The sequence below is a fragment of the Astyanax mexicanus genome, chromosome 5, assembly GCF_023375975.1.
Source record: "Astyanax mexicanus isolate ESR-SI-001 chromosome 5, AstMex3_surface, whole genome shotgun sequence".
Taxonomy (NCBI): Eukaryota; Metazoa; Chordata; class Actinopteri; order Characiformes; family Acestrorhamphidae; genus Astyanax; species Astyanax mexicanus.
In genome coordinates, this window is record NC_064412.1 from 12,787,499 (window position 1) to 12,809,924 (window position 22,426).

Consider the following 22,426-nt stretch of genomic DNA (forward strand, 5'->3'; position numbering starts at 1 on the left):
AGCCCCATAATAGAAGAAACTACATTTGACAGTTAAAGCCAGTTAAATCTGAAGTTGACAGTGATGATAACAATGAAACAATTCTGGTTGACAAACTTCTATTTTATTCCATTCCTGTTTTTTTTTTAGGTTTAGCCACACCCCCTATAGAATAGCCAGCTTTTTTGTAGCTATAAATATTAACTTAAGCATACCAGAATATACCAAAATGTAAATTACTCATATTAATCAAAGATAAATAGTATTTGGTCTGAGTTTGATTTCAGATATTAAATGTAGGGAGGTGATTAAAGTCGATTTCCTGGTATGTGCAACAGTAGTTGTGGTTGGAATCCTGTCACACACACACACACACACACACACACATAGCCTGCTAGCTTTTACCATATATTTGAGCCTCGCCATCACACTCCAAGTCACTTCACCACCTGGTACAGTCTCCTGTTACATTTAAATCAAAATATTGCTTTGAAACTAGGGGTGGGCGAAGTGGCTCTAAAATAATATCACGATATTTCATGATATTTTCGCGATAATGATACTCTTGGCGATATGACAAAACTCTTTTTAAAAATCTATTTCAAAAATACAGTATACACTGCAAAAAAAAAAAGATTACATACAATATAATACTGCACACCCCTAAGAGAGATATTAAAAAATACAATAATTTTATCAGATTTGTAAGAGAAGTCAATGATCCAGAATGTCATGATGCTTATAATAATGCACTCCAAATATCTCCATATATCCAGGATTAAAGTAAAATAAATAATACTGGACAAATATAATATGTCTCTAGAAGATATATAATGGGAAATGTGATGGTGTTACGGCACAATATTTTAGGGTATAATATCGTTCACGATATTTAAAAATTTTTGACAATATTATCGTGTACAATACAATATGGCAAACCCCTATTTGAAACATGACAAACATTTATTAGCAATAATTAGCTTAATAATTAGCTCATTTTCTATGTTGTATTAACATCATATATATGGATATCCATTACAGCCTATTAACTAATTTGACGTTTATTTTATCTGTAGTCTTGTCTTCCAGACTCTGTAATGAATAACAAAGAAACTCTGTTGTTGGTCTTTAAGATGATGTGTAGTAAACTGTTGTGTAAACTCCTTTGTGTTTCTGAAAAACAAATTATTCAGATAATATTAAATCATAAGTCATCTTAAATTGAAATGTAAAGAAAAATATAAATATCTAGTATCTTCCACAAAGGTAAAGAAAATAGTCACATACAAATTCCACAAACCTTTTTAGACCTTGGTTGTTTTTGTACTGAAAAGAAAAAAAATAAATCACACTGAGCTGCAAACATTTGCTTCATATTTTACCTAAAATTCTATTACTAACTGTTAGTATTCCACACATGACAGTTTAACATAATGTCTTTGCTTCATTAAATATATTATTAACAATAACTTACTTTCATAAATACCCCACAAAGCTATTCCAGACACTGTAAAACAGATTACAGGCCAAATAGCCACTGTATGCCACTGCCATGATTCCTTTTCTTCATGAACTATGAGTGTCGCTGGGGCCTGTGTGGGTGTATTGGCCGTCTCTGTAAAAAAAAAAAGAATGCATAATTTCTAAACCAATAAATTATACTTTACAACACAATTTTGTCTTCTGATATTTACTAATCTATGATTTTGCTGATGTGTGAAACGTTTGTGGAAATTATTCATTGTCACGTCCCTGTCCTGTTTCTTTTCTGTTCTCATGTCTCTGTGTGTTTTCCCCCACGTGTCCTGTGCTCCTCTGTGTTTCTTCCCCAGTATATTTCCATTCACGTGTGTCCCATTTTTAGATCCACCCTTACCCCAGGTGTTCGTGTTTAGTATGTCCTCGTCAGTCTTTGCACTAACCCCTGTTGTTTGTCATTCCCGCGTTTGCTTTCTCGTTTTTCGTAGCCTTTGCCTTTGTTTATTCCTTGTTTATTTCAGTATTTATCTTCTTTTATTTATTTCTTGTTTCTTGTTTATTTCCTTGTTCTGTTTTGTTTTCTTTACATAGTCGTGGTTATTAGTTTGTTTCCCTCCGTTAGCCTCCCTGTTTGTTTGTTTAGGTTTATGTTCTCTTGTTTCACTCGTTTGTTTTGGTTTGTTTCTTTGTTCTTTGTTTATTTGTTTGTTATTTATTTAATAAATTATTGCTTACCTGCTTTTACGTCCACCTTCTCGTCTTCCTGCCTGCTCTCCCTGACATACTTTCATTTAAATCAAGTAAAATCCCTCCATCCATCAATCAATCAGAAATCAATGTAAGTTAAAGGCTTTCTCTGGTTTTTAAAAATTAACAGTGAATTATGATGGCCTAAAGGCTATGGTATTGGCCATTACACCAGAAGGTTGCTGGTTTCATCCCCTGAACAAACAGGACATGAGTAAAATACCCCTGAGCAAACAACCAGCTTTCTGTCATAGCATTGTATGACACTGTATCTGCATCTTTCTCTCTTCCTCTCTTTCACACACTTACAAACCTCAGTGGTTAACTAAGCATGAATTTTCCTTGTGTGTGCTCTCTCGTACTCGCTCATTCTAAAAAATAAATATTTTATGCAGGATATTGTATATATTGGGTGGCGTCGTAAACCAGGAAAAAATGTAATAATTTTACATAATAAGTTTTTTTTTTTTTTTTTTTTTTTTACAGTAGAACAGAAAACTACTTTTATGCTGAACAAGGAAAATTCATCTTTACACTTTTAAACACTTTGTTTTAATTTGGATGCACAGCACAGATGCAGGTCAACAGCAGGTGCAGCAGTAAATGAAGATCATGGCAGCAGACACAAAGGGTCATATAAAGTTTAAATTTAAATTTTTGCATACTGCACTTCATCTCAGTGCAGTATGAGTCTCAGTGCAACCAGCACACTAAAATGTGTACAGGAGCCAAACGCTTTAAACTCTTAATGTGTTTTTTTTCTCCTGCTTTATCAGTGATTCAAAACATGTTGCTGAAATGGTGATTAGACCTTTGGTTTGCAGTATTTTTGTTTTGTTTCTGGTCTGGTATGAGTGGAAATAACTGCCCGGAGGTGGCATTGCAAAGATGGCCGCAGGGTAAACTGACTCACCTATAAAGACTTTGGGCATTACGGAAAAAGTTTAAGAACACTGTTCTAAGCGAAGATGTCCATGTTCTAAACTTCTGTTAGCATGTAGTCACAGAATATTTTTTTCCAGGTTCAAAAAGAAATAGCTGTGGTACTATACTAAACAAGTCCTGGCATCATCCTCATTTACCAACATCCACACCTCAGCTACAGCTACATTTCATCTTCTCAGTGATGCCAGAATTAAGGAATGTTGAGAACAATAAGCTGGAAGATTAGATTTCAGCAGCAGTATAGGACTATATATGCCATTTTTGTTATGCAATGCCCCTTTCACTGTAAATAGCTCAGGTTCTGCATAACGTCCCCAAGGTGATCTGTCTGGTCTTTTGAAATCTATTTAATATATTCATTAATAATGCTAACTTAGTATTATTAATGAAAGAGCTGTTGTGATTAAACTAACAAAATGCATTTGATGCTATTTAGGAAGTCCAGCTTCAGACACATTTGCGCAAACATTAATTGTCATCAGATGACAGGGTCATAATATACCTTACAAAAAAAGGGAGGATTTTCATGGTGTTATTTGAGAGAATGCCAGGAGTGTAAAAAATGCAACAGGGACATTTACAATATTCAAAATCTAAGATGTTACTTTATTATAACATACTGTATAGTTACATCTGTAAAATTATAATTGTAATTATTATAATATACTCTACATTTATATTATATACATTTGTGGTATTTTGATTTTTATGTATTTCAAGTATTTGACCAGTACAAGACATACTAAACATACTGCAATATTGATGCATAGAGTAATTTGTTACCTTTTAGAGTTACAGTATATCCAGATCCAATAATTGTGTACGCTTCATCACCTACGCTGCAGTAGTAGAACCCTTGATCAGAGTCGCTGAAGTTCTTAATTTCCAGGCTAACCGATGCTGCATTTGCATCCCATGCAATATTGAAGTTTGACTCAGAACCTCGGATGAACACTGGATGAAATGGAGGTTGATCTGAGCCAATAACAGCAACAATAATGAAGGGAAGTTGACTGCACCTCTGTCCGTACCACACGGTCCTGTCGGCATGCTTCTCTCTGCACTTCAGTCTGAGCTCTCTGCTCTGCTCCCCGTGTACTGTGTGAACTTGTGCTGAATGACTAAAGGAGACTAATAGAAAGATATGATGCTGATTAGGGACAGTTGCATCTAGTTAACCAGATTATGTTTTAGGTTTTGACTAATTAGTGTGATATTAGGAGTTTATGTTTATGCAAATGAAAGAAGTATTTGGCTACTGTCTTAAAAAAACACATTTTTGTCATTTTTTATGGTTAAGAAGTCTAAACTAATAGAAATGCTCAAAAATCTGGAATATTTGTCCTTTTTCTGTAAAATTGTAATTTTTGAGTTACAAGGTTTTCATGTGACAGTAACATATATTGTACATATTTTCATATATTTCCAAAATAAAGAGCAGAGCTGGTTTGAAAATTGGACAATTCTTTCTAAAAGTATGGACACCTCTCATCAAATAATATGTTCTTCACATTCATGCACAATTAATGTTACATTGCTTAACATATTTGTGAAAGCAAAACACTATATTCACTATATTCACTTTATTCTCTTAAAATTCATGGAACCAATGGTGGGCATTGTTTTTTTTTAAACAATTCAGCTAGTTTGCACTGTGTTATGTTTTGTTCCTACAATGTATGTTAAAATCAGTGCAAATCAATGCATAGTTATATATTTTGCATATTTAAAAATGTAGAGGTAGAAGGTAGAGGTAAAAAATTATTTAGTATTTGAATAAAATATATTGTATAAACCAGGTGGCCAAATTCTTACACACATAAAGTAATCCTTTTCCATTTTTAGTTCAGTCATGAGGATTTCAGTCAAATTACATAAAATAAATCCAAACAACTCAAATAAATGACATAATTATTAGTAAATTAAAGTGCATACATTTTTATTGTGAATATATTGTTTTGTATTGTATTTTTGTATTGCAAATTGTATGTGACAATATACTGAAAAAGTAAAATAATTTCACATTGAGTAATATACATAATATAAACATAAACCTAAAAAGGCAGACACTCATTTACAACAAGACAAAAGCACTTACTGTGTAAAATAAGCAGCACAAGGTAAATTGTCTCCATGCTGGTAGTTCTGTAGAAAACACGTCTAAAGGTTTTCCTTGAATGTTCACACAAACCTCACACATTGCCCACCACAATGACTACATGCATACGTACATGCATACATATGTACATCCACTGGTCGGCCCTATCACACTTGCTGTATTGTTGTTGCACTCTTTGACTGTCACACCGGACGACCTTTTTTTGTCAAAATGTGTTTGTGGTTAAAATGCGCACAGACCTGAAATATGCTGACACAGAGCAAAACTGGCCATGCAGTGTAGCTTATTCAGTGTAGCTTATTTAATCATCTTAGGGTGTATAGAAATTTTATTGGCTTTTTTTTCTGGCAAATCAGCTTCAACTTTACAACTCTCAAAAAGTGTCTTATATATATGACTATATCAATACCATATCACTGCTGCTGCACTGCTGTGGATGGTTTACCACCCAAATAATATCCGGCCAACAGACTTGTTGTTCTCTCTTCCTGCTGACCTAAGCTCTAAAAGATGTGGTGCATCACAGTAAAAGAGCAAATTCTTGCAGTGTGGTTTAGTTTCAGCCACAAGACAATGACATGGAAAGTTGTGGTTATTGTTTTCAAAAACAAAAATCTTATCTATCTGAGCTACAGTATATTAAGGAAAAACACTTAATGCACTGCAAAGAAGAGGACATACATTTTATAACCACATAATGTTTTTTTTTTCAATACATTGTAAATTAATATTGAAGTCTATGAAGCATCACATAAGGAATCATGTATTAACTAAAAGGTGTTACACAACACAAATATTCTTTGAAGCATTTAGGTGCTCTTATCTGGGGTGCTGATAACTTGCGGTTTCTAAGGCTGGTTACTCTGATGAACTTATTCTTTTCTTTCTTTTCTTGGGTCGTCCTGATAAGCGCCAGTTTCATCATACCATTTTTGATGGTATTTATGACTGCACTTGAAGATAATTTGTAGGTTCTTGGATTTTTTCAGATTGACTGACCTTCATTTCTTTCTTTACTTAACCCGTAAAATGCTTTGCCCCGTTTACGGGCTACAGGAGTAGTTATTTACATTGTGAAAATTTAAGGGCTTTAAAAGTTTTCTCTCTACTTCACTTAATAATTTCAGATCAGTAACAGGAATCAAACCAAAATTCTGCAGATTTGAAAATAGACTTAAAAACTAGACAAACATAACGAATCAACAGGTTTGGAGGGCATGAACTGTTTGATTTGTATTCAGAAAATATTTATTTTAAAGTGAAGTTCAGGAAAGAACCAATTTTATGATTTTATTCATTATATTTTGACATTACTAGATTTACTTAAATATGTATTATTATATTTTCTAATACAATAACAAGTATGATTTTCAGTAATGTTCCTTATCACAAATGAAAACTTTTTATGTAATGCTTGAATAGAAATCCTCGAAATTTAGTGGTGAAATGTCAGGCAGACTATTAACAAAAATCCTGGCCTGTTAAAGGGTTCATTGAATAATTAGAACAATAGTCAAATATAGCTATTTACTGTATACCTCTGTATAACTCTACCTTTTCACAACACAACTGATGCTCTCAAACACGTTAAGAGGGGAAGAAAATTCAAATCATTCATTCTTGGCAAGGCACAGCTGTTAACTGAAAGCCATTCCAGGTGACTCTACCTCATAAAGCTGACTGAGAGAAGAGGTGCAGTGCTTTTTTCTAAGCAAGAGGTGCTACTTTGAAGAATCTAAAATATAAAAAAAACATATTTTGGTTAGTTTAACACCTTTTTGTTTACTAATTCCACATGTTTTTCTTTATAGTTTTGGTGACTTTAGTATTAATCTACAATGCAGATTTCTTTTTCAATAATGAAAAACTTGTGTCCAATTTTTTGGACTGGTACTGTAGATAACTATATAAATTGGTGTAGATATACACTGTAAGATACACAAAATATATACTTAATTACAGCATCTGTTACTAAATGATGTTCATTACTGGGAGCTTTTACATCTAGGCCAGTTATTCATTCATTAATTTGCTCTTCATATGTAATTCAATTTAATTGTACAGTTTAAAATACTTTGATGATTAATCATAATTTAGATTAATTAATCACAGAGCATGACATTAATAAGATATTGTTTTTCAATCGCCTGACAGCACTTCTAACTAACAAAAACTGAAAAAATCTAAACATGATAAAAAAAACAAATAAAAAAAAAACATAAATAAATAAAACTAAACAAGCTGTTCTTCACTGATTAACCACAAGAGGGAGAGCAAGATCTCATGTGAGAAGTATTCTCCATCCTGGCCCTTGAGTACCATTGTAATGCAAATTGTATTACTTTTTTCCTGCTCTAACACTCCCATTAGTGTTCTGAATGGATTGTTAATTAGCTAAGGAAGCCCCTCTGCTGGGGTGGGAGTGTGAAACTTTGCTGTGGAAAGATTCTGGGGAATCTAAATGGAGAACCTCTGTTCTAGAAGAATTTGTTACAGTGCTCTAATCCTCTGTGCACATTTCCTCATATTTGCTGTAGAGCTCCGTGGTGTTTGCATGTTTCCTGTGACCACCTGGTTAGGGATGATCTCATTTGAATGGCTGTAGTTCATTTGTTTGTCCCACATTTCGTTTCTGGACACCTGGATTCTAATCTGATTTGTGTTGTAACCCTGATTTTTTTCTGGCTTGTGTGTAACCTCATGATGAGAGCGGTGATCCCTGATCTTAATCCCACAATAAAATAAAATCAGGACAGTGGATTTCATTGTCTTCTCACTGTATTTATAATACAACACATCAGCACATTTAATACAAAAATGTTCATATTCAATCTTTCTCCATTTGTTGTACTCACATTGTGTATATGTCTTTGTGCAGTGATTATTAGTTTTTTCCATTATTTAATATCACATTAATTTAATTAATAATCAGATTTCAATCTGCTCTCAAACCTCTTTTCCCACTGCTAGCTAATGTCTGTATGAAAAGGTGTGTATTTGTGTGTATGTATGCGCCTATGTGTGTTGCCCACCCTGGCCATATGAATGGGGTAGTGTTTGGTGCCTCATGAATGCTGTTTTGCAGGCCCGACAGACAGGCCACCTCATTCACACAACTTTAGCCCACCCCCCAACCCCCTTTATGCAAGGCATTAGCAGACCCAGCCCCGAACACACTCGGCTATACACACTGAGAGGGAAAGTGTAAAACGAGCCGAAGACACTGTACTCCTTATATAAGAGCAGAATCTTGTTTTGCTCAATCTTTCCTTTATAATCCCCTCTCATTAGTGTGTGTATGTGTGTGAGTGTGTGTTTCTGTGTTTCAGGAGGCCGCTTTTGATCACAATGGGTGCCGAGATGTGGGTGGGCTGATTATTAGTCCTTGGGAGAGGAATACATTGAATCACTAATGTTCAGTGTTCTTAAAGGAGAGGAGAATATTGTCCGTATCTAAATAAAACCATTTACAGTTAAGGAGGCAGTTAAATTGTTATTTATATATACTGTACATCAGGGGTGCAGATTTGATTTAATAATGGAGAGTTGGGGGTGGGGCAACATGGGTAGGTAATAACCAACATACATCAATTTATATGTAAAACTTGACTAAGATGAATGAAGCTCAGAGCCTTGCATGCCAACACAAAACCAAACAACATTAGTGTAAGGTGTGTATTTGCTGACATATATTCTGCATAGAAATTACATTTTAATGCCTAATAGCATTTAAAAAAAAAAAAAAAAAAAAAAAAAAAAAAAAAAAACTATGCCACCATCTGCTGCTAAAACAGCCTTTACCTTCTGCCATTTACTCAGTAGATGCTGGTGTAGATGGTGTAAGGATTTGTGGCATTTAAGCACCAGGGCACTGGGGAGGTCAGGTAATGATGATAAATAATCAGTTCTAGATCCCAAACATCACTTCAGTTTATCTCAGAAATATTGGATGAAGCTCCATTAGTCTAGATAAAACAGTTTAATTGTTCGACAGCCTAATGTTACAGGCTATTTACCCTTTTATCTAACTGTGTAACAATACATGCAGGTTCCATAGGTAATCCTACAACACATTTGATCACAGATGTTGTAGATGGAATTGTAGGGATCCTACACACTCATATATTAGTGAATCTGGTGTCCCAGCTGGGTCCATAGGTGCTAAATTGGTGGCTAATAAGTATGCTTCAATCTGGTAGAGACATTCCTGGGAAACCCTGGCTGTGTGTGGGTGGGCATTATCCTACTGAAAAAAGTCAGCTGGAACTCCAGCCATGAGAGGCAACACATGTGGCTGCAGTAGGTCTTGGACAAATATATGACCAACTGTTAACATCCCTTGTATCACAACTAGGGGCAGCCAACTGTCATATGTGATGGCTTCTTAGATCATCACAACAGCAGTTGGGCCACTAAAGGCAGGATTGAAGTGCTCACCACAAGGCATCCATGCTCAAACCTGACCATCATCAGATCCCTAATAGAAGACAATACAGTTCCAGTATAAAGCAGTACAGAATTCTTGTTCACGCACTACATCAAACAAATGTGACAATGGCTGTCTGATGGACAGCATATAGTATCTGGTGGGCAATTAGTTGAAATGACCACCTGGCTTCTCTCAGTTCCATGATGTGCCCGCTAAGATGTCAGTTAATTGAGCATGTAAAGGACCTCTGACACAACACCACCTTATTGCACTATGGTATACATTGGGAATTGTAGCATACATTAGCTTGAAATGGTCAATATCTCAACATTATCTTTTATTCTCTATATATTTTACTATCAAACACATATAATGCATCACACTGTATGTAGTGTACAGGTGAAAGAATTCAGTAGACCTATGCTAGAATTTCCAGTGTATACCACTACTTCTGTAATAGAACACACATGTAATCATTCACATATCTGACTTAGAGATAACATTATGCATTTTAAGTTTTGCAGCAATTTGGATTGTTATTAAATTATATTATTTATTTATTTATTTATTTAATCTCTAAAGACTATATGATTTTTGCATGAACAATGTACAGCTCTTGAAAAAAAATAAGAGACTCAAAAATAAATCAAAGAAACATGAATTTCTTTGATTTTAATAAATGAGAAAACCTCTAGAATCCTCTATAATCAAGAGGAAGATAGATGATTAAAAGCTATCAAACTAAGCTGAACTGCTTGCATTTTTGCACCAGGAGTGGCATAAAGTTATCCAAAAACATGTGTAAGACTGGTGGAGGAGAACATTCCAAGATGCATTAAAACTGTGATTAAAAACCGGGGTTATTCCACCAAATATTGTTTTCTCTTAAAACTTTATAAATATGAACTTGTTTTCTTTGCCTTATTTGAGGGCTGAAATATCTTCATCTTCATTTCTCATTTTTTGTAAATAATGATCTAAATGACAATATTTTTATTTGGAATTTGGGAGAAATGTTATCTGTAGTTTATAAAATAAACAACAATGTTCATTTTACTTAAACATATAGCTATAAATAGCAAAATCAGAGGAACTGATTCAGAAACTGAGGTGGTCTCTTAATTTTTACAGAGCTGTATTTAAAGTGGTAATATGAAACCTTTGGACACAATCTGTGGCCCTTTTAAGAAAAAGAGCGATTCCATTGAGGAGTCTGAGTGGGGGCCACCAGCCTGCTGTTGAAGCCCCACCCCCTTTAAGATCTGCACGCGCGGAGGGCTGCCCTTCGGAGGTCAATCAGTCCTACGGAACCTCTTCATTCGCCCCAGTGTTTCACCGGCTCCATGTGATTAACACCGCGCAGCGAGGAGACGCAGGAGCAGGAGAAACAGCCGCTGCCCTGTTTAATACGCTTTTAACGCTTCTTTAACTGAGGACTGAAGACTACAGCAAATACAACTTATTCTTGGACTTTTTGCTTTCTTTTAAAAACGACCGAAAGGGGAAGGAAAACAGTAGAACAGATATAAAAAGTAACTTTTTTTACTTGTTACAACTGTGGAATTTCTGCTCTGGCTTTCTGGTAAACGTTTTGAGGGATTTTGAGGTTCTCGGCTGCTTATGAACTGGATAAGCCGGAGGACTTGCTACTGCTACCCCCACCACCAACACACCACCGCCAACCAGCAGCCTCCCCCCCTCAGTTCAGCTCACTTCACAGGGCTGTGGATTTAGTTTGGGAGTAGGGAGCAAAAGCAGCAGCAGCAACAGACCGTGGAGCTAAAGCTGCGCGCGACTCAAGGTGAGTGAGTCTAGACTGTGTTTCGTGTTTAAAACTGTTTAAACTGGATTTTTTCAGCGCACTGAAAACACTGCTTGCTTTCGGGCTCATAGTCTGTCTGTCCTGGGTCAGCTGGACTGATGTGGTTTGGTTTGTTTGTAGTAAAAACGTTTAAAATATAGAAACAAGACCAGTTCGAGGACTACTATAACGTTACATAGGGCTATTGCTGGGCAGGTTGGTTGCATGTTAACATTACACAGCCAGTCAGTCAGTCAGTCAGGGAGCAAGTCCGTCTGCTTGTCTGCCTACACTGGGGTCCAGAGTACAAGTTTGGTTTGTTTATGTGCTTTTAAACCTCCCGAGAAAGAGTTAACTGCCCAGCACACTGAAGTGAGTATGTTTTGTTCCTCTTTGCAAGGTGAATTTTACAACTTCAGCCACAAGTTTCTCTGACGTAGCTAGTCCACATTACAAAAGGTTACTTCCACAACTTCCACTTATCTATACAGTCAGTTATACAGCTGGATACTACTGGACATATGAACATATTCTTACTTTTTATAACAATTAGTTCTATTAACCTTCCATACTGATACAATAAGTAAACTCTATTCATATCTTCACCTATTTTCTGTTCATTTCTGTTTTAATAACAGACACTGACCTCTGTTTGCTCCTGAGGGGGCGGAGTCACATGCTTTGCTTGTTCTGCTTTAATGACACAGGTGTGCTGACGTCCGGTGGGCGTGGTCACAATCATAAAGCGCACAAATGCTTTATTGTGTTGTTATTTAGCACAAAAAGCAAACCTGTTTTATATTTGGTCATGCTGTCTAGGTCAGACACAGGTGAATATGTGTAGGCATGCTGTGATTTATATTTTTTCCCCCTAATTTCAGACATCATCTTAGTAGTAGGGGTGGGCGATATGGCCCTTAAACAAAATCACGATATTTCAGGGTATTTTTGCGATAATGATAATCTTGGCAAAAATGATTTTCTTTCAATTATAAAATTATACTATGACAATAATAGTATTATGTGGTAGTATGAATAAGCAGTTTCAAACATTCAGTAGAAACAAAAAAAATCTAGACACATTTGTCTATTCTGTTAACAGTAACTTACCAAGACTACTATTATTTTATACAAAATCAGTTTAAGAGAATAGAAAATATAGCAAAAATAATTGAATGGAATGTAGTGTAGCAACTAAAACTCTACCACAAATCTAAGTAAACTGCAAACATGAAAGTAAATACAGTACATGGCAAAACACATACAAAATGGACTGCTTTCAAGAACATTGCAATATTACTTTTTTGTTGTTAATTTTTTGCAGATATTGTGATGTACGATACAATGTCTCACACCCCTACTTCTTAGTAATATTTTTGATCGAATTTGATTAGTATTATAACCTTGAATTGAATACCCATCTATATATCTAATGGTATACTCTTGTCCTGGTGTGCATTTAGCTCATGGTAACCAGACAGGTATTTTAAGCCCAGGTAATTTCAGGTAATTTAAGCCCCAAGTCGTGATTGTCTTAAATAAAAAAAAGACCTGCTCCATTTCTGTTGCAAGAGCAAGCTTTGTGCTTAAGATATCTGGGTAATTTGGAAAAAGGTATGCTTTGTTGTATTGTGAAATAGCTCATTGAGACATTATAGTTGATTGCTTTGTAAGTCCTCTGCTGGAAAGAACCATTGAAATATATACAAATGTCTAATTACACACACAATAAATATTAGTAGGGATACACCCATTTGGGAATTTCCAGGCCTATGCTGATATCAGATATTATATATGTACATATCTTCCAAATCTGATGCCAGTGGCAATATACATATTTATAACACACAGAGAGTAGACATGCAGGTGCAATTTTTTTACTTAAAAAGATAGCTTAAACCAATTAATTTTAAAGCAGCATGGACCAGTTGTAGTAGTGTGATCAGTTTGAAATATTGGTCATATTGGGTACGGATATAATTTAATATCAAGTGCATCCTTAATAGTTACTGTCCTTTTCTAGAACTCCGCTTTTCCTTTTAACATTTACAGGGGCAGCATTGCAAAATAGACCAATCCAAACATACTATAGTCAGGTTTATAATGTATAATATAAAATAAATTAATAATAATTTATTTTAATGTATTAATTAGGGGTGGGAATCGATTACTATCTCACGATTCGATTCGATTCCGATTTTGGGGGCCACGATTCGATTCAAAATCGATTTTTGATTCAAAACGATTTGAATTATAAAAATTTCTGCTTCTGGCTTATGAATCTTATTGAAAAAAAACCCTCCATAATATACACTGGTCCTGGAGCAAGTAATGTGTTACAAAAACAATAAAATGTGCAGGAATGTGGGTCCTCAGTGACAGAGGAATCACTGGGATATCACAATGACGTTAATGAACAATAAATAAATAATAAATAACACTGCTTTATTACCTGGCTACTAGCGGTGGTGTGTAGGTGACGCTGCTGGGCTGATGTGATGATAGCAGTGGAGCGCTAAAGTTCAGGAGCAGCTGCTGATTAACTAGTTAATTTAAGGTCGTTGTATTTCTTCAGAAAGGGGGCAGGAGGTGGAGAAATTAATTCATATTGTCCATTCCTTAATTCCTCTGTGATGAGGAGCTGAAATTAGCTCTGATTAGCTTATTGTTATTTTTCCGTTCCGCCTTAAATGCTGCAGCCCGCAGCCACCTGTAGCGTTATTTAAGGTGGAACTGGAAAGTTAGCTTGTTAGCTAGCTAACAGTTACTGAAACTAACTACTAGCGATCTTTTTTATGCTTGTTATGAAGCATTCTGCCATAAAACATTAAAACTACACGTTAATCTAAGGTAATATAGTGCTTGTTCTGCCATCTTACCGGTGATTCTCAAACACCTACTACGCTCTGTGTGGGTCTGGAAGACCTCGGTTTGAAGGGACAAGCGGGTTGCCAGGTCCAACAAAAATACCCAGCCCAAAATCAGTCCAAAACCCGCCCCTCAGAATCGATTTTGGGACATTTTAAATCGATTCTGAATCGTAGTAAATGAGAATCAAGATTCTTATGTGAATCGATTTTTTGGCACACCTCTAGTATTAATAATTAAAAATAATATAAAATGAAATAATATAGTAGAAAAACTTGTTTAACAAGTACTACCGGGATATATTGATACATTTTCAAATATTGTGATATTGAAAATGACCCATACTGCACAGCACTGTGCTGCAGTGCCTCTCTCTCCTGAAAGGGATAATGTATTTGGAAGGGAAGTTATTATCCAGGCACACGGGGGAGAAGGGAAAGGAATTAGCATATCACCAAGAGCTGCAGTCTTGCATACTGTAGTGTGTGTGTGTGTGTGTGTGTGTGTGTGTGTGTGTGTACTGGTGGATTGGGGGTGGTGTATTTTTTTTTTTTCTCGATGGGCCTTGGGTCGAAATTAGGCCTGTAGGGAGATTCGCAAATGAGGAGTCTAGATGAAGAGGGGAGAATGTGGTTAGTTGTCTTTGGGAGAAGTCAGCTCGTTTTTGCTGCTCCGCTGAATGTTATTACTGAGGGTGTCACAACAATCTTTTTCCTTTAGCACATTACCATTCCTAAACCTATAACCATCTGGTCCTGGGCTGATATCCTCCCAGCTGAAATGGAATGAAATGAAATGACAGCTTAACGGCACACAAAAGCCTTCAGCCAGGGAATCCCAGGCTTCTGTCTGATCACTGCTCATTCCTCGGAAAAAACTGGGTCATCGTTCCTCAATATTTTCCATACATCCCCTCAGTAATGGCCAAGTAATGTGAAAAATGCATGTTCCATGCTTAACTTTCCCAAAGGATGGACGAAGAAGCAGACTACTGTATTTTGGCATGTTGCAGTTTTTTACGCTTAAGTAAGTTTATGACATTCAAAAACATCTGGTTTTGATTATTACTAGAATATTGTCCGGTAGAAATAAGGGTTCTATTTAAAATATCATAACATGCACTTAAGTGATGTCTGTATTATCAATCCAATAATTTTCTGCGATTTTATTGCCTTACTATTTATGAAACTGCCTTAAATTGTGGGCCAATAAAGATATGTATTTTTTTTTTAACACAGTTTGTTTATCGCTGCAGCCCAGCATTGCCTGAACTTTATGGACTGGATTTTATGAAAGCATTATAGTGCACCACATTAAACACTGATCTTTAAAATCAGTGAATATGATGCTTTTGGAAAACCTGCTCCAGATCAGTCAACTCATTTCTTTTTAAAATGGGTTTAAATGGTAAAGTGTTAAATGCAAACACACATTTAAAATTAGGATACAAAAACAAGGCCACAAACAACTTGGCACATGATATGGATGATATATTTAATTATATTTGGATCACTTGCTCTGTTATAAGGTTCTGAACAGATGTGTTCTGCAGGTGCCATATTGTTAAAGACAACTGTGAGGATAGGAGTTTTGTCTAAAACATGACTAATGCTGTCTACTCAGACAGTGTTCAGAGGCAGGATGGCAGTCAGTTATGTGTGAATTGTGATGTTTGCATGTTAAGGTGCCATTGGTTGACCTGTATTCTGAAAACTAGGAGCTTTAAGCTCTCAGTATTTTCTGCAAGATACAGACACCTTTTAACCCTTTAAATTCTGCTCACCTTTTTGGAAGAGTCACTATATCTTTCCTTCAGTAGCTTTCTTTTTCAGTTCTCATCCATAATCACACCAACATATGTGGACTGTTTTTGGTGGACTATATTTGTTTCATTACATTTTAGTTTCAGAGGTTTTGATGAATGAAATTATGTAATTTTGTACAACCAACATGTTGTTGTTATTATTAGTATTTTGTATTTGTGGTTGTGTTCTGGTTTTACCACAAAGTGTGTCATTAGAAAATTTTCATACAGGTCTATATTTAAAGCGACAGTATCTAAGTTTTTGGTGAGAATGTGTAATTGCACAGAGTATGCTGAAAAGTACTTTTAAACCGTGCATTGTGGTGCACTCTGTTGGACTATTTTATCTTGCAAGCTCTCTTTAGTTCTCGTTAAACTCGTTGTTTTATTGTGTGAATGAACAGATGAAGACTGGGTTCTGATATGTATGTGTTCAAGCTTTCATTAGTATTTTCATCAAGATTCAGTTTTTTTTTTAACTGAGATTTATAGCCGCAAATTTGTGACAAGTAGGTGATTTTAATTGTGCCAGAGAAGACTCGTCATGGTTCCATATAGAATCATGTTTGTAATATGTAATATGAGATGTGTAAGTACGAAGAACTAAAGAAACAGAAGCGCTGGTCCAGATGTGGAGTCTTTTACCCTCAAAAAATTCTAAAGTGTTTTTTTTATTGCACCATTCAAAGAATAATTCTAGCACACTGGTGTACAGAACATGTATATGTGTGGGTATTGGTATCAACTGGTACTAAAAGCATGTTTATCAAGATGGAACAAGGCAAACATTATCACGCCATCTCCGTTCTTCTTCTTTTTGTGAACGTTTTGTTCTAGTACGGGAAGAAGCACTACAGTCGACGCCAGCGTGAATGTGTATGCACGCGTGTGTGTATGTGTGTACTTAGCTTTGCATTCATGTTCACCATCATGTTTGCTCGTCTCTGACACCTGGACAATGTCTGAATCTGAGAGTGGGAAAGTGGTCTTGACTTGTTAAATGACCTTTAACCCCTAGTATAAATGCTACCATTATATCTTCGCCATTTGACCTTTGATGGCTCGACCGATTGTGACCTGTTAACTAAAAGCAAGCCTATTGGATTGCGGGAATAGGGGGAGGTGGAGAGACAGAGAAGGCTTTTCACCTTTCAGCTCAACTCAATGTGGAAAACACACACAGCAGTGAATGAGCTAAGAGCAGTGCACTGCATGTGGAACAACCCAGCTATTAATTCATACTAATTACAGAAGAACACAGTGGGGTTCAGCTGAGAGCATTCAGAGCCAGCTTTGCTGCATGAGTTCCTGCACATTTTCCTCAGTGAAGTGGCCATTCACATTTTTCTTCTAGAGTTCAAGGTTTAATCAGTGGCTTAACTGTTTATGTAGGTCACTGGAACCACAGGATTTAAGAAAAAGGATCCTGCATGTCTCAGAAATGTGATGTAAAGTTGAATGGACTGTTTTCACACCTGTTGCTCTAAATACACACAAGTATCTAATTGCTAACATCTGTTATCAGATGGAACACTAGCTTGTAACACCCTCGTAGCGTCGTTGTACTGGTGGCCACTTGTTGAGCACTGGAACAAGGCACTTTTGTGTGAATCCAAACACCTTATCTTTGAGGAGATGCCATGAGAAAGGATGTTAAGGTGGGAGGGGCTGCTTTGGAGTTGAAATGTTAGTAGAACTCTGAGAAAACAGATGCTTCTTCAGGGTTAGATTCTTCTCAATATGAGCTTAAGATTCCTGTAGAAGCTCTGTTCACTGTTTCTAAATAAGTTTCACTGGATGCAGTGATAAGATCTGTGTGTACACAGGAGCCCTCGGGAAAAGCTTGCAGCATAAAACTGGCACTGTTTGAAATTACGACACTGAGATAAAAGAAGTGCTATATTTGAGCAGTTGAATTTAAGAGGCTGTGTTACTGAACTGAAAAAAGAAAAAAAAAGTTGTTTCCCCTATGAAAAAGTAAGTCCTTTTAGAATAGTGTCATGCTTAGATTAAAGGAACCATATACATAGCAGATGAGGGTCAACACGATGAAGGAGGTATGACAAAAAGCCATAACAATAAAATATTTTAATTTAAATTAAAAATAGGTAATATTGTAAAATGTTTTATTGTGTTATTTAAATCTGGTAAAATGTATCAGTAGTAGCAGATTCTTACAAATTGCTACTTGAATATTATCTCTAAATACAGTATTTGAATTTAAAATTAGCTGATTACATCCAGTTAAAGGAAACTAATTACATTCTTGTACTTAAAAGGAAATGTGCATGTGATCTGTTTATTTAACGCCAGGTCATTATTATAATATGTTCAAAAAATGTGTTTTGTGCGTTTCAATTATACAATTTATTGTAATTGTATTTAGGGTGGCACAATACATAATTTTAGCATAATCATCCCAATGTGGTTATCTGCAAATAGTCACATCGCAAGGTGTGCAATATCATGCTACAATGTTGCATCTTCTTTTGCTCCTTTATATAAAAAGAATACATACATAATATACACAACATGCCTCATTGATAAAAGGCCAAATAAAATACACATGTTGCATTATTACTATTATTGTGACTTGGTGGAGCACTGATTTCTGGTAAAATCTGGTTAGATTTCTAAATTTTTTTATTATCGCCTATAAATCACAGAAAATTATTGCAATGTCATGTTTTCCCCAATATTGTGCAGCCCTTATTGTATTAGTATAGTGTTCCTAATAAATTACTCAGTAAGAGTTTGTCTACTGTAGTTCTGGGCAATATGACCTTAAATCAATATCACAATACTGATTAATGAAAGAAGGAAATACCGTATTTTTCGGACTATAAGGCGCACCGTATTATAAGACGCACTATCAAAGAACGCCTATTTTCTGCTATTTTTCCATACATAGGGCGCATCGCATTATAAGGCGCTTTAAGTGACACTAGAAAGGGTGCCTATATCAAAGTGAACAGGGGTGGCGCCATGTTTCCCTTCCCCCACCGGGGGTGGTCGCTTGCCGGTGGAGCGTCTCCGTATACAAATCTAGCTCTTTCAAAGTCAAACGAGTGCTGGATATTAATCTACACAGATTCCTCTCCTGAAAACTGTTTATTTGGGTGAGTAACGTGCTTCAGTTTATTTACAGTAAGCTTAGATTTCCAGATGTCCACTAAGGCTTGCTGCACCAGCGTTAGCATAGCTATCCGCTAGCACGCTAGCTAGTCACCTAAACTAGTAAAGTTAACCCAAACTTAAACGACAGCGTTACACTGAGTAATCCTGCGTGTTCTGGTAAGACAGTGAGATATTAGCTAGCGATTCGTCCCCCGTAGCTTGTTTTAACACGGTAAACAAGCAGATTACAGGCTGATAAAACTCACCTCTGAGAGAGTTAGCGCTTAGCATCTAGCTAATGCTAGCCAGGCAAAGCAGCACAGACTTACAGGCCGATAACTCACCTCTGAACGGTGAACGCTTAGCGATTAGCATCTAACTCTAATAATACTGCTCCAGCAGTATTAAAAGTGCTAAATTTAGAAAATACTGATCTCTGAACAGTGAAAAAGCTAGCTAGCTAAGCGGTTAGCATCTAGCTAATGCTATTGCTGCTCCAGCCTCGGAGCGGCACGGCTCTGCACGGAGTGTGTGTTTACTGCTCCTTACACCTGACGGGTAAAATTTAGATAATACTGATCTCTGAACAGTGAATAAGCTAGCTAATGCTATTTGCTGCTCCAGCCTCGGAGCTGCACGGCTCTGGACTCTGTATAGCACTGAAACTCTGTATAACGCTGCACGGAGTGTGTGTTTACTGCTCCTTACAACCTGACGAGTAAAATTTAGATAATACTGATCTCAGTGAATAAGCTAGCTAGCTTAGCGGTTAGCATCTAGCTAATGCTATTGCTGCTCAGCCTCGGAGCTGCACGGCTCTGGACTCTGTATAGCACTGAAACTCTCTATAACGCTGCACGGAGTGTGTGTTTACTGCTCCTTACAACCTGACGAGTAAAATCCATACAAAAGGCGCACCGTATTATAAGACGCACTGTCAATTTTTGAGAAAATTAAAAGTTTTTAAGTGCGCCTTATAGTCCGAAAAATACGGTAATTTGATTTTGATACAAACTGCTTGAGTTCAGTTAGCCTGATGTCTGACTTCTCCGTTTTTCTTCCATGTCACAGACTGGACTCTCAGGACTGTGCTGGTTATTTTGATAATGAGATAATATTAGTTGGAGTTTCTGAATGTTGGTTTTGATAAATTATTGCTTAATTGCAGAGTCTGGTTTTTTTACATCATTGTCAGGATGATTGGATTCATTATATGGCTGTACCAGAATGTATTTGTGCTTTATTTTCTCTTGTTATTCACAGAATTATTCTGATATATGCTATGCTTGGGCTTTTACGTTATCTCGTGCCGTAGGATTGATGTAATGAGTTCTGGCCTCTCTGCGTGGTCTACAGATTACAATCTAGATTAACTACTATATTTAATTACACTACTCTGGTTTTGGCTGTGTAATCTTATCACAGTGTCTGCTCTCTTTAAAAGGGTCTGAGAACCACAGAGCTATAAAATGTAGCAGGCAACAAGGTGCACAGGAGGACAGTAATGAACCTTAATGCAGACACAAATGCACAGAGGCAGGTCACCTGTTTGCAGTCTATTGCAGAACTCACTATATTCAAAAACACATCGGTTTAAAGCTCAGTCTCGTTTCAAAATACTAAAGCTCTTTGGTGATGTTAAACCACCACCACCACCACCAGTAGCAGCAGTAGAACTTCTGGTGCACTGTGGCTTTGGGGACTTAAGCAGTTCTGTTCAGCTGGATTCCAGGGCCATGATCAGCTCCCAGCCTCTGATGAAATAGGGCCGTAATCTTGCTGCTGAACACACTGATCCTGCAGAAGGTATTTAGATGGCTGCCCTTGTTTGGGCTCAATTCTTAATAGAAAAGCAGTAAAAAGATTGTTTGCACCGAAATCACAAACTGAAATATCAAAAACAGAATCATTTTATTTGCAGGGCTTAATTCATTTAGACATTTTCACAATTTTTAATATCTCAGTAGACATACCAACAAAGCACTGTACACTTCCTTATTAGTGCTATTCTAATTGAGAATTTACTTCAGCAGTGCTTTTCCAGTTGTAAGTGTACCTCCATACTACAGCTTATGTTACATGTGTTTGAAACCTACACAGAGGAACATATAGACCAATGCTTTTGTAAACAAACAAAAGCTAAGGTCAAGATAGCTCAGCTAGCTAACATTACCATCTTAGCTGAGCCTCTACAGCTTAGAGCTCTCAAGTGGAAAAGAGCCAGTTTGTGAAACGGTAGTAAACTGAAACCAAGCATGATGAGTGATGCTGAACACTTTTTCAGTTACTTTATGAGAGTAGAGCGTAAAACGAACTTTAACCTGCAGTTTGTCTGCTTTCTGCTAGCTCTGTTCCTCACTCCCTGTCCTGTTGAGTCGAGGCACATGCAATATTTACTATCAAGGAATGAACTGACTTGCAATCCAAAGGTTTGTAAAATTGGACTTTAGTAATTGACATTCAGCAGCTTAAGATGCCCTTCAGTACTCTTTTCATGATTAGGCAGTTAATGATTTCAAAAATAGTAAATTCTGTTAGCTAAATGCTAACCTGCAAACAATTTAGTGACAAAGATGTTTCCAAATGTTGGTGGACACTCATTTAATTAATTTAAACGTTTTTCCCAAAACGTGTTCACTGTGTTTCCCAAAACGTGTTCACTGGAAGTTTATCAGACTTTTGCTGCAGTAAGAGCCTCTACCCTTCTCAAAAGGCTTTTCTCTATATTTTGAGCATAGATATGAGAATTTGATCGCAATGTATTACAGTGATTATTTTGATCCTAATCTTGTGAAGTATTTTAAAGTTGCTTTTAAAGAGTGTATTTTAAATGCAGAAATATGCTTATGTAATGTAATAGCAATGCTCTCATCATTGAACTGCTTGTCTCTACATGCATTTTATCATATTTTAGAAGAAGGATTGGAATGTGGGATGGTGATAATGTTCAACTATACTGCAGAACTGTGGGAGATTTCACTGATAATGTTTTTTTGTTCTTTTTTTTCCATCTAGCCACTTTCTTTTGGTTGAAGTGTATCCCATAAACCTGCAGGGTTTTGTTGCGGCATTGTGGAGAGAACGAAAGGTCCTGCCACTCAGGAATGGTTACCAGGACAATCTGGCTATAAAAAGCCT

At 36.4% G+C, this 22,426-nt stretch overlaps 1 protein-coding gene and 1 long non-coding RNA gene across 3 annotated transcripts in view; one reads left to right on the top strand and one right to left on the bottom strand.

Annotated features, from left to right (window-relative positions):
* Positions 1–1,244: 1,244 nt before the first annotated feature.
* LOC111193694 (uncharacterized) lies at positions 1,245–4,275 on the bottom strand. The gene is made up of 3 exons (XR_002650631.2): positions 3,934–4,275; positions 1,454–1,594; positions 1,245–1,305 (listed from the first exon to the last, which is right to left on the bottom strand). It is a non-coding gene; the product is annotated as an uncharacterized LOC111193694 (long non-coding RNA).
* A 6,715-nt stretch (positions 4,276–10,990) lies between these two features.
* Positions 10,991–22,426, top strand: part of plxnb1b (plexin b1b) — a 110,434-nt gene continuing 98,998 nt past the window's right edge. For both annotated transcript variants that reach the window (XM_007253326.4, XM_015606903.3), the window contains exon 1: positions 10,991–11,499. The gene's annotated coding sequence lies outside the window, so the exon portion shown is untranslated. The remainder of the gene's footprint in view (positions 11,500–22,426) is intronic.